We start from the raw sequence: 12,883 nt of genomic DNA on the forward strand, positions 1-12,883 counted from the left end.
TAATTCTTCATTTTATCTTATCTTATACATAGATACCCATGCATCTGCTTCCAAATTTAGAGCTCAGATTCTCAGCTTAAACATCCACGCATACGTTGAGGAAGATACGAGCACCTGGCTCGGAGCCCCCACAGCAGGAAACTGGTGGACAGGTGGTTGAACTGAATCTCGGGCTTGGCAGTGAACTATGCTACACCCATTTCCTGCTATGACATCTTGTCCACACACAACAGTTAAGTTCCTGCTCTTAACTGTTGGGGGTTCCTCCCACTTACAGCCCACAGCACTTTACCATACTCACCTGAAGATGGAGAAAGTGCTACTGTCTGTGTAGCTGGTTAGGAAGATAAATTGTATAGGGTAACAGGAAAAAAAAGAGGCAAGAGTTGAGGAGAGAGAAGAGGTGCAGCGTGGGCCAGAGACAACCTTGGCTTCCCAGATGTAGTGTGTGCCTTTGGATACATAGGGTGAGGTATGCTTGTGTGATGCGAGACAGGGGACCTTGAGAATATCGCCAGCCTTGGTGACACTAGAAAAAGCTGCACACAACAGCAGATCTCAAGACCTTTGCACATGCTCTGCCTGAGATGCTCTTGCTCGAGGCTACTCAACTGGTGTCTCCTCCTTGAGAGTCTTTTCTGACTTTTCTACTTAAAATAGTCACCGTCATTCCCATGATATTGTGTCATCTTCATAGCACCTATTATGATCTGAAATTAAATTATATATTGAGTTACTTGTTTTCTGGTTTATCTTCCCCTTCTAAAATGTAAGCTCCTGACTACCATCCCCGCAATGCCCAGAATAATGACTGACTGAATACATATTTATCAAAAGAATGAATATTACCAGTGACATTTCACCCCCTTTTAGGCTGTTAATTTCCTCCTTATTCTAGATCTCCACTCAGGTATCCCATTTTTATTCAAAGTCAAGCCTCAAAGATTGGGCTGAAAGTCTTCTATTCGGTTCCCCAAAAGCCAAAATATTTTCTGTCTTGTGCTTTTGCATGCTGTTCTCTCTGCCTGGAACATCAACTACTTCCACACTCTCCTCTCCTTGTCAAATTCTCTGCTCTTAGGATGTTCGGTTGCTTCTCATCCAAATTCAATGTCATTCCCCAGAAAGGATGTCCCTGATTAGCAGTCATCTCTGCAATTTAATTTAAATTTTATTTATTTATTTATTTATTTTTTGAGACGGATTCTCACTCTGTCTCCAGGCTGGAGTGCAGCGGCAGGATCTTGGCTTACTGCAACCTCCACCTTCCACGTTCAAGAGATTCTCCTGCCTCAGCCTTTCGAGTAGCTGGGATTACAGGCGCCTGCCCCAACGCCTGGCTAATTTTTTGTATTTTTAGTAGAGATGGGGTTTCACTATGTTGGCCAGGTTGGTCTCAAACTCCTGACCTCAGGCGATCTGCCCATCACAGCCTCCCAAAGTATTGGAATTACAGGCACGAGCCACTGCACCCAGCTTCTGCAATATTTTCTATTAGAGCAACCTAGGTTTCCTTTTTGGTTGTGATTTTGGTTTTAAATTCAAATTCAGTTACTTACCTATTTATTTGTTTCTAGTCTGTCTTCCCTACTAGACTATAAGCTTCACGAGGGCAGAGACTGTGTATATTTTATTGTACAATCCATGCTCAGGGTGTGGCACAATGCCTAGAACAGACTGGGTACTAAATGAATTGTCGAATAAATAAATGAATCAATTGTTTAAAGTCATTCTGTCCACATTTGGGTTAGGAGGCAAATCTAACTTACAAACTTTTTAATAGTTGTAACTCTTCCCCTCCTTTAGTTTTTATATAGACTATCTTTCTGTTGAACAAAAAGTTAAAATTACACTTTGCCCATGAGGCTTCTCTAACCATTGCAGCCACAGTAACCTTTCCCTTCACTAGGCCCTTAATCATTTCATTCACACGTGTTCCTAGCACTTTCTAGTGCTAAGATGCATTGATATGGTCCCTGACCTCAAGGAGGTTTGGATATCTATCACACATTTTCAGACTTGACTATAACTCAAATGTGTCAAATGAATAAATGAATGCATTTAATTATAGCTTTGTTGACATCTCAACTCCTTCTGCTTATTTTTCATGATATTAAACACAAATGCATAGCGTCTTCCCATAATACTCCTGGGGTGGCTCAAGAAAGGTCATCCTTCCAGAAGAATCAAAAGAAAGTGATCTATTCCTGGTACAGACTGGATGATGAGAAATGAAGTCGCTTCCCAGCATCTCTAAGTCTGACTCTACTAATTCATTATAGTTAAATGGATTTCCCAAAATGCCACACCCTCTTGTATTTAAATGTAAACATGAAAACATTTTCTAAACCAAAGGTCCAAGGATTTTAATTAGCCATCTTAAGAAGTGACTTTCTTTCATTGGCTCAGATAACTCTACAGTGGGTATCTATGGGGGATTGATTGCAGGACCCTCTTCAGATACCACAATTCTGGGATGCTGCAGTCCTTTATGTAAAATGACATAGAATTTGCATATAACCTACACACATCCTCCTATATATTTTACATCACCTCTAGATTACTTATAATACCTAATGCGATGTAAATGTTATATAAATAGTTATTATCCTGCATTGTTTTTTACTTGTATTATTGCGTTGTTATTTTTGTTGCTTGGGTTTTTTTTCCAAATATTTTTTATATGAGGTTGGTTGAATCCAGGAATGTGGAACCCAAAGATATGGAGGGTCAACTGTCTTCATCTCTTTTTCTTTTTCTCTCTTTGGTTTTCCAGGATCATATCTGGCAGCACTGTAGTGCGGCCTCACTAATTTGAAAACAAATTTGAAATCAAATTCAGGTTTTTTTCCTTTGCCTCATCCTTTACAACCAATCCTTTAAAAAAAAAAAAAAAAAGTATTGTGTATGTAGTATAAAAACAAGTAGCTAAAACGTGGGAAATTGTGGGAAAATGTTGGCTGTGATATTTGCACGATGCTCCACTTAGGTTCAATGATTTTTCTCTGCATTTGATAAATGGAGCTGGTTTTTTGGCAGTATCTTGGCACAATCAGTATGCTACCAATTTCCTGTAACATTTCTAAGCTTTATTCTTTCCAAAGCTATTTTTTTTTCACTCTCAACTGCAGGCTACTAGCACTGTCTTTTTCTCCTCCATTCTGCCCTGCCTGCCTCATCAATGATCAAATACCAGTGCCTTTTTTACTGGTAATCTCTAGATCAGTCCTCTTCACTATCTCATTGACTCAGACTTCTAAAGAACAGACTTTGGGAAGCTCATCACCCTTTCTCATGTCTTATAACATTCTAGTTATTTTTCTATGTAACTAATGCAAATCTGTTCATATTTTCTGCTCAACTAAAGCAAATCACCTTCTGCTACTGACTCACCAGCTGGGTTGTTCAATTTCCTCATTATCTATCATTAAGACCTATAAGTTCTACCTGCCTAATATATCTGAACTCCAAGCACTTCTTGCCATCCTCATTGCTACAACCTTAGCCTCATCTAAGACTGTATTTTTTCTATGCCTCTATAATAGACTCCTCAAAGAGGCCTCTCTGACTCTTTTCCATAGACCACCTTCTGCACATTAACTGCAAGCAAGTGTGCAAAGCACCTTCTAAAACATAAATCAGATCATGTCACTTCTCTGCTTAAAATATTCTAGTGGCTTCCCTTTGGGACCACAATAAAATCCAAGGTCCCTACCTTGTCCTGCAAGGCCCTATGTGATATGACACCTCCCACCTTTTCACTTCTTGCTCCACCCATTCATTCGAGGCACACAGCCTTCTTTGGCAAAACACCAAGCTCTGAGGGCCTGAGTCTCAGTTCGTTTGTGCCACTATCATAAAATACCTGAGACTGGATTATTCATAATAATAAAGAACAAAAATTTATCTCTTACAGTTCTGGAAACCGGTCGGTCCAAGACTAAGGTGCTGGCAGGTCTGGTGTCTGGTGAGGGCTGCTCTCTGCTTCCAAGATGGTGCGTCGTTGCTGCATCCCCCAGAGGATGAGGAACACTGGGTCTTCACATGGTGAAAGGGGGAAGGACAAGAAAGCCAAATCCTTCATAATGCCTCTTTTATAAGGGCTTTGATCTCATTTACAAAGAGAGGAGCCCTCACAACCCAATCACTTCTGAAACGCTCCACCTCTTACTATTATCACATTGGCTCTTAAGTTTTAACACTTGAATTTTGAAGGAGATACATTTAAACCATAATAGCCCATGACTGGCTTCTTCTTTCTCTGTCTCTTCACATGGCTTCCTCCTTCTCACGACCTCAATTTCAATTCAAATGTCACTTTCTCAGAGAGGCCTTTCCTGGCTCCCTTGTTAAGCAACATTGCTCTTCACTCTATATGACTTACGCACAGTGGTTATGTTCTTAGCACTCATCAGTGTGTGAAACCTTCACATTTACTTGTATATTGAATATTATCTATCTCTCCCCTTAGAACATAAGCTGCTTAAGGTCGGGGTTACTGTGGGTATTATTCACCATTGTATCTCCAGCATCTCATGCAGTCTAACATGTATTCCTTTCATTCATTCCACAGATACTTAATTAGCAACTACTCTATGTCAACCATTGTCTTGGGCACTAGGATATAAGCTGTGAATAGAATTGAAAAGACGTCTGTAATTCCAACACTTTGGGAGGCCAAGGCAGGAGGATTGTTTGAGCCCAGTAGTTCAAGGCCAGCCTGGGCAACATAGTGAGACCCTGTCTCTACAAAAAAATTAAAAAAAATAAAAATTAGCCGGATGTGGTGGCACATGCCTATAGTTCCAGCTACTCGGAAGGCTGAGGCAGAAGTATTGTTTGAGCCTGGGAGGTTGAGGCTGTAGTAAGCCCTGATTATGACACTGCACTTCAGCCTGGGGACGACAGAGCAAGACTTTTTCTGGAAGAAAAGAAGGAAGGAAGGAAGGAAGGAAGGAAGGAAGGAAGGAAGGAAGGAAGGAAGGAAGGAAGGAAGGAAGGAGAAAAGAAAAAAGAAAGAAGAAAAGTTCCTGTTTTTACAGGGTCTATAAGAAAGAAAGAAAGAAAGAAAGAAAGAAAGAAAGAAAGAAAGAAAGAAAGAAAGAAAGAAAGAAAGAAAGAAAGAAAGAAAGAAAGAAAGAAAGAGGCAAAGAAGAAAGAAAAGTTCCTGTTTTTACAGGTTCTGTATCATATTTGGGCAGGGCAGTGCACACTGCAAAAAAACCAAATTGTCAATAAACAACTAAATATATACCATATCAAGAGATAATGGTTGCTCTAAAAGATATAGCAGGAAAGAGGAATAGAGGATGCTAGTGGGCACATTCCCCCCACTCTCCAATAATAAACATGGTGAATTACTTGCCTTTGTTTCCATAGCACTTTAGATACACTTTTAAAATATCACATTTATCACATTTTATCATAGTGACTTGAAGAAAGTGAATTCGTTTGGCTCTGAGTTCTATGCTAGTGATGATGTTATACGCATAAGTCTTTGCACCAGACATATAGGAAGACTCAATAAGTGCAAGGAAATGAAAGAACATGTGAATTAGCAAATGTTCCTATTTCTATTCTTACCCTCTTGAATTTCTTCCTTGTAAAACTTCATGAAAGAGCATTCATAAGAGACCTGCAGAAATATTTGGTCATTTAACCCTTCCTATATGCAGTCTGTGCTGCATTTGGTGTCTCTGAGCATCAGTAAACAGGACCATCCCATAACTGCTGTGTATTTTTAATTTGTGAAGTGATTCTCTGAACCTGGTTAGACTAAGATCTGCCTTCCTTTTCTTCAGCCCACAACACTAGGGCTTGTGCTCAGTGGCCTTTCGTGTGTCATACACTATATTTATCCACATAAAGCAGATACATGATACACATTGTCACTAATTTGGTTCCTCTGTAACATACATAGAAAACAGTTACAGAGAAGATATTGTGTATTTTGTACTTTTAATCTGGGTCCTTGGCACCAAGCCACTCATCAAGGAGAAGTACAGTTTTCCTGCAGAAATACTGTGATACATTTGAAGTTATTCTCTGCAATGACATAACACTACTCCCCTAGATAAGCAAACATCTTTTTTCAGTACTTCTAGTGTATTTCAATATCAGAAGCAGTAAAGTATATAGGCTCATTTTTATTTGTAAAGAATTGGTTCCCAGTTTGCATCTATGACATGGCTAAGGAAACTCTAGGTAAATAATTTAATGAAATCTGATACTATATCCATATGAGGAATATTAAAAGGAGAAATAAGTTTTTCTCAGACTTTAATTGCTGGAAAAGTAAATGAAGAGTACAAATAACTTCAGTATCAGCTAACCAGTCCATTTCCTTATAAAGGATACCTCATGTGCCCCTACATGCAAAAGAAAAACAAAAAGCCTATTTCTCTACTAAAAGAATACACTAACTAATGTCAGAGGTGAAAGAAGAAGAAGAAGAGATAATTGTGTTGCATACTATACAGGATTACAGGATTTCAAAATGCATGTGGTTTCCTGCCAGAAACTTAATTTCCAGTCTTGCTTTCCAAACTATGTAGGCCGGGCTGTCATTGACTTCCTGTGTCCTTCTCTGATAGTATAAGTATAAAAATAGAAAGCAGGAAGAAAACACTTATCAGCCAAACTGTATCATTTGTGTTTCAGTATCAACTAACAGAAAAAAAAAAAAACCCAAAAAACTACATCATTAATTAAATCTCTATAACGTGGAGGTTTCCGGGTTTTTTTTGTTTTTTTTTGTTTGTTTGTTTGTTTTTGAGACAGAGTCTTGCTCAGTCGCCCAGGCTGGAGTGCAGTGGGGCGATCTCGGCTCAGTACAAGCTCCGCCTCCGGGGTTCCCACCATTCTCCTGCCTCAGCCTCCCGAGTAGCTGGGACTACAGGCGCCCGCCACCACGCCCAGCTAAGTTTTTGTATTTTTAGTAGAGACGGGGTTTCACCATGTTAGCCAGGATGGTCTCGATCTCCTGACCTCGTGATACACCTGCTTCGGCCTCCCAAAGTGCTGGGATTGCAGGTGTGAACCACCGCTCCCGGCCAATTTCAGTTTTTACGTCCCTCAGGATGTCGCTCTAATCGCTATTGGTGCAGGGTGCTGGAGGCCATTTGGATTGAGCACCAGTTTGGTAAGTATAATCCAAATACCTGAAGAAGCTCTACGTGTTGCAAAACAATCAGAGAAAAATCAATGCAAGCATGTCATCGACATAGGAAGTGGTATGGAATCATTTTTGTTTGGGGCACTAAAAGGGCTACCATTTCATAAGGCCTGGAAATGTGGGTCTTTCATGCCAGTCTGACACTGGTGTGGGAACCACTGATGGATCCAATGAATCATGTTTTAGCTGGCTAATAAATGGGATCCTTTGGAATGCACAGCAAATAAAGCTTCCATTATTTATCCATCTTTGACTAGTCATTGTACACAGTCCACATCTTGCTTGCTGTGCCTATGAAAGGAGGTTCTTAATGATGAACACTATCGTCAATAATTTTTCATGTATTTGCAGTTTTAATTAGTACAGGTGTTTGGAGAAAAAACTTCTCAGATGTAGGCAATTATTTCTGCTATTCTATAGGTTAGATACGGATGCACACATGCAGAATGAAATTGCATCCAATCAGATTGGAATGTTTTGACAGCAAGACACAGCAAATGATTAGGCTGGTATTATAAAGCAGGAGCGATTAACAAGTGATTTACGAATGGCAGCAGAGGCACAACCTTGAATTACAATGAACAGAGAGAGCTGAAATGTAGTAGTTAACAAAACTGCATTTGATTAGATGAAGATTTGGGGGATTATTTCTAATGGGTCATAGATAATAGTTCTAATACAAGTGATTTTTAAAATTTTGATTTATAACACTCACTCATTGACGAGCCCTCCAGGCATATGTATAGTAGCCCAACGGAATTCAAACCGGTAAAATTGTCAAGAGAGCCCATGTCCATTTACATTAGGAAAATCTTGATTTAACAGATGTGCTTTATGTAATACCCTGAGGAACAACAGGTTTAGATTTTTCTGAATCAAAAGAAAAAAATTCCAGAGCTTTGCATTTCCTTATTAAACTCTCCTACTCTCAGTCCTTAACTAAAAAGACAATTCGGATAATACTCAGTCTTAACTTGAGAATAAGACATCCTTCCTTAACCCTTTAAGATGGTTGAATAGCAATCTGAGAAAATGGCAGACATGTGCTGTTTTCACTGTTTTTAAAATGAGGTGTTTTTAGAGGGATGAGAAAGAGTGCGGGTGGATTTGAAATGTGTTAGACCAGATCTGAGAGGATGTCATTGATAAAAGAAAATGAAAGTAATTATCATGATACAGAGTAATGATGTTTTCAAAGTATTTTCTCTTTTTTTTTTCTTTTTAACATTCAAGGTATCTTTCAAAAGAAAAGGAAGTTTTATTCCCACTTTACAAATTGAAAATCAGATATTTAGAAGTGAAAAGAAACTTTATAATAAGTGAGTATAACGATCAAGGATCAGAAGCAGTGCTTTCAAAAATGCTTTTGTTACCATTCAAGCATTGGCATTTCCTTCCAATAACCTCGATCATGAAATATTTCTGGGTCAGCTATAGAAACAGTCAAAGTGCTGTCCCGATGTCCCATTCACTCTGTCCCAACCCTCCCTTCAATCTCATTCATTCTTTCCCTGCCACTCTCTATCCCTACTTCTCATATTAGGAATTATGCACATGTGTAAAATTACAGAAACACAGAAAACAGTGTAATGGTTAAGAGAAAAATATATTTATATTAATATATTTAAGAAACATATTTATGTTAATGTCAATAAAAGATGAGAAAAAGCTTCACCTTCAGTAATAACTCAAAAAAAATGCAAAACAAATGAGATACCACTTCCCCACTATCAGAATAACCAAAAATTTTTAAATTAAAAACTAATTTCCACAATGATGTGAGTAAAAAGGAGCCCTCATATCATACCCTCACATAAGTATAAATTGGTGCAGCCCTTTATTGTCAAAATTTTGTCTCTCTATATACATACATATATATGTAAATATAGATTTTTTCAGCACTATTTTCTATGGAAGAAAAATGCAGAAATATGAAAAGATCATTTTCTTGAAAGACTGTTATATTTTTAATATAAAAAGTTGTAGAAAACAAACAGCTACATATATATGTAGTTGTGTACACATACCATACACATTATATATGTATGTACATATATATACGTATATATACACACACATACTAAAGTGGTAACAGCAGTTACCTTTGGAGATGGAGGTTGCTGAAGGATTGCATGATATTTATTTTTCTGTGGTAGAATTAAGGTTAATTTCAACTTCCGTGTATGTTCATATTTTTCAAATTAAAAATACAAGCACACAAACCATATTATGTCTTTAAGAAGTATATATATTATAAATTTGGGGGTCAGACAGACATAACTTGGGTACTGGCTTCACCATTTAATCATCTTAGATTCCCTAAACTTTTGTTTTCTCCAACATTAAAATAAGATAAGAACCTAAAATAAGTTTTTATCTTATGAAGTTGTAAGGATTAAGGAGATAATGCAGGATAATTTGTGAAAATGATTACTATAGTAACTGGTGCATTAAAAGTTTAATAAATATTAGATATTATTGTTATTATTGCATTCAAACTCCAAATTCATCTGACCTATCAGATAAATGTTAATCCCTACCTGTTCCTAAACTAGGTAAGGTCCTTGTCTCCTTGTTCTTTTAGAAGTTTGCATTTGCTCTTACATTCCATCTAGTTCTCCCCCGAAAAAGCTGCACTTTGCTTTGCTTTGCCTCTCTGCTGGAAGGCTCTTGCCTGGGTCCCTATTTTCCTACATTTGTTCAGGTAGAGCCATGCCCTCTATCAGCCTCTACTCGCCCACTTCAGCTTATCTCACTGGAATTCCATCTAGGCCAGAACTCTACACCATTCCACCCCTACTGCCTCTGTCCTTTGCCTCCTAACTGAATTCCAAGTCTTGCTTGTTTTTTATTTTAATTTCTGGGATACATGTGCAGGATATGCAGGTTTGCTACAAAGGTAAATGTGTGCCATGGTGGTTTGCTGCGCTTATCAACCCATCACATGCCTATTAAACCCTATTAATAGCATATATTAGCTATTTTTCCTGATGCTCTCCCTTGCCCCGGGGCCCCCGTCCCCACCAGCAGGCCACAGTGTGTGTTGTTCCCCTCCCTGTGTCCATGTGGTCTCATTATTCAGCTCCCACTAATAAGTGAGAACGTGTGGTGTTTGCTTTTCTGTTCCTATGTTAGTCTGCTCAGGATAATGGCTTCCAACTCCACCAATGTCCCTGCAAAGGACATGATCACTTTCCTTTTTGTGGCTGCTGAAGTATTGCTTTTATAATGGAGATGGGCCCAGGCATCCCAGCATTTCCAAGAACAACTTTTTCCTATGATGGCTATAACATGGAAAAAATTATTACTTTTCAAAAATTGCTCAGGGAGCCTCAATGTCACCATAGAAATATTATGATCAGGCCCCATGATGGACACATCAGCTATATTTAAAGGACAAATGAAGAGATGGTTCTATTTTAGAAAATATTTTCATACTTTGGGTGTGTTTCTTAACATACTTAATGGGGCAGTTTCACTGGTAACTAGAACATAAAACTGAAGTCTCCCAATCCTTGCTGTCCATAGCAACTTAGGTGATCACAGGAACTGCCGCTCTTTCCCACACCGCATGTAGACATTCTGTTCTCACAGGGGAAGAGCCAAGGATGGATGTCAGGAAGAAGTGCTTTTTTAAAATCAGCAGAATTTTAATATTCTTGTTCTTCTGGACAAAGAATATTCTCTAGACTAATGATTTATCCAACATTTATCTCAGGAACACACGAGTTTTGTTAATTTTCTTAGAGCTAGTAACTGGGCGATGTATAGACAAACATGTTTGCCTCCCGACTGTAGCAGAGAATAATCTCTTGATAGGACACAAAAAGCAACTTTTTACAGCAACAAAAAGCAAGACAAGCAGGGCAAAAAAATGATGCTGTTAGTAGTTTCTGTCCCTTAGGACCTTAAAAGGTAATAATCATTCTGCCTTCCATTTCCATAGCGCCTAACGGTTTGCAAAGTACTTTCACATACGTTATCTCGCTCAAGGAAAAGAAATGCATATTCTATAAGGGCCATTCCTGAGAGAAAATAAAATGTCAAGCAAGTGAAAACTATGCCTAGGTTGAATAATTCAGGGAGATGCTCTATCAAAATAGTGAACCACTTCATGAGAAACAGAGGAGACAAAAAATAAAATCAAATCACCATCACTGGCATAAATATGAAGTATATGCGGTCGACTTTTTTTCATTATGTTCATGATTCAGTCAGGGACTATAATTTGTTTCATATTTGTCAAAATTGGAAATAAGATGATAAATAGATATCCTGGCTCTTAGACACCCTGTGGAATTTCAATGCCTTGCCACCTAGGGCAAAATACACACACACACACACACACACACACACACACGCACACACAATTTGGCAGTGTAATGACTTTCTTTTGCCCTCTGATTCCATACAAATTTCACGCCCTATCATGACAACTGCCCCACCATTATTGTTGTGTACCTTTTGCTCCAGCCAGGCCAGGGTCCTCCTTTGACAAAAATGTGCACATTGGTGCCTCTAAGCCTCTGTTCTCCACACCATTCTTCATAGCTAAAATAATATTTCTTCCTCCAAGCACTTTGCCCAACTACTCTGAGCTACCATCTCCATTCTTTGTCTCTAATAATTCCTGTTTTTAATCCATTCATCCAATAACTATTTGATGAGAGCTGCCTATGCACAAGACATCATGCTAGGTACTAGGAATAGAGCAATGAAAAAGAGAAACGAGATCTCTCTTGTTAAGGAGCTAGGGACATTCTGGGATGCGGGGACGGACAATAAATGCATTTTACACATTTTCGATGCTGCTAAGTACTATGAAGCTCTATAACAAGGTGATACAAGAAAGTGGCTGGAGAGGGGACTGATAGCTTAGGTTGTGGGGGTAGTCAGGGAAAGCTTCACTGAGGAGGTAACATCTGAGCTGAGACCTGAATGACAAGAAGGAGCCAGCCCTGCAAAGAGAGGGGGAAACAGGAAGAAGGGTGGTGTGGCAGGAGGAGAGTAAGCATAGGGAAGCATGCTGAGAGGCATGAAGAGAGGAGCTGAGAGGCAGGCAAGAGTTAGATCCCACATGGGCTTTGCCTTTTACTCCAAGTGCACCCAGACGCATGGGAGGGTTTTCTGCAGGAGAGTGGCAAGACAGGATTTGTGTTTTTTGAAAGATCTCTCTGACTACTGGTCAGAGAATGGACCATGAAGGTACAAAGTTAGAATGAGGCAGACCAGTTAAGAGGTTGCTGCAGGTCTAGGGGAGACAAAAGAGGTGGAGAGGGGGAACATGGAGAAAAGTTGACAGATTTGGGGTCTGTTTTGTACATTAAGCCATTCAGACTCATGGGTAAGTTAAATGTAGCAGGGGAAAGGAACTCGATGTCATATTCTACTGTGTCATAATTAAACAATCTCATGTGTGTTTGTACACGTATTTCAACTAAACTGTAATTACTTTGCAATCAGACATTAGTCATATTCTTCTACTTTTTTTTTTTTAACTCAGCTACAGAAATGAGGATGGCTCGTTGTACAAATGAGCACACAATAAAGACTGGCTAACTTGAATCCAATTAATATTTCTGCTTCTATTGTGGGTCAAAAGTAGTCTAGTCCAACTGATCATGGCACAGCCAAGGGTCTCCCTTCCATTTTCTTTGCCACATCCTGCCATCTGTGCTTTCACCTCCTGCTACTTTTCAGTCACTGTAA

The sequence above is a fragment of the Macaca thibetana genome, chromosome 8 (genome assembly GCF_024542745.1).
Source record: "Macaca thibetana thibetana isolate TM-01 chromosome 8, ASM2454274v1, whole genome shotgun sequence".
NCBI classification, from domain to species: Eukaryota; Metazoa; Chordata; class Mammalia; order Primates; family Cercopithecidae; genus Macaca; species Macaca thibetana.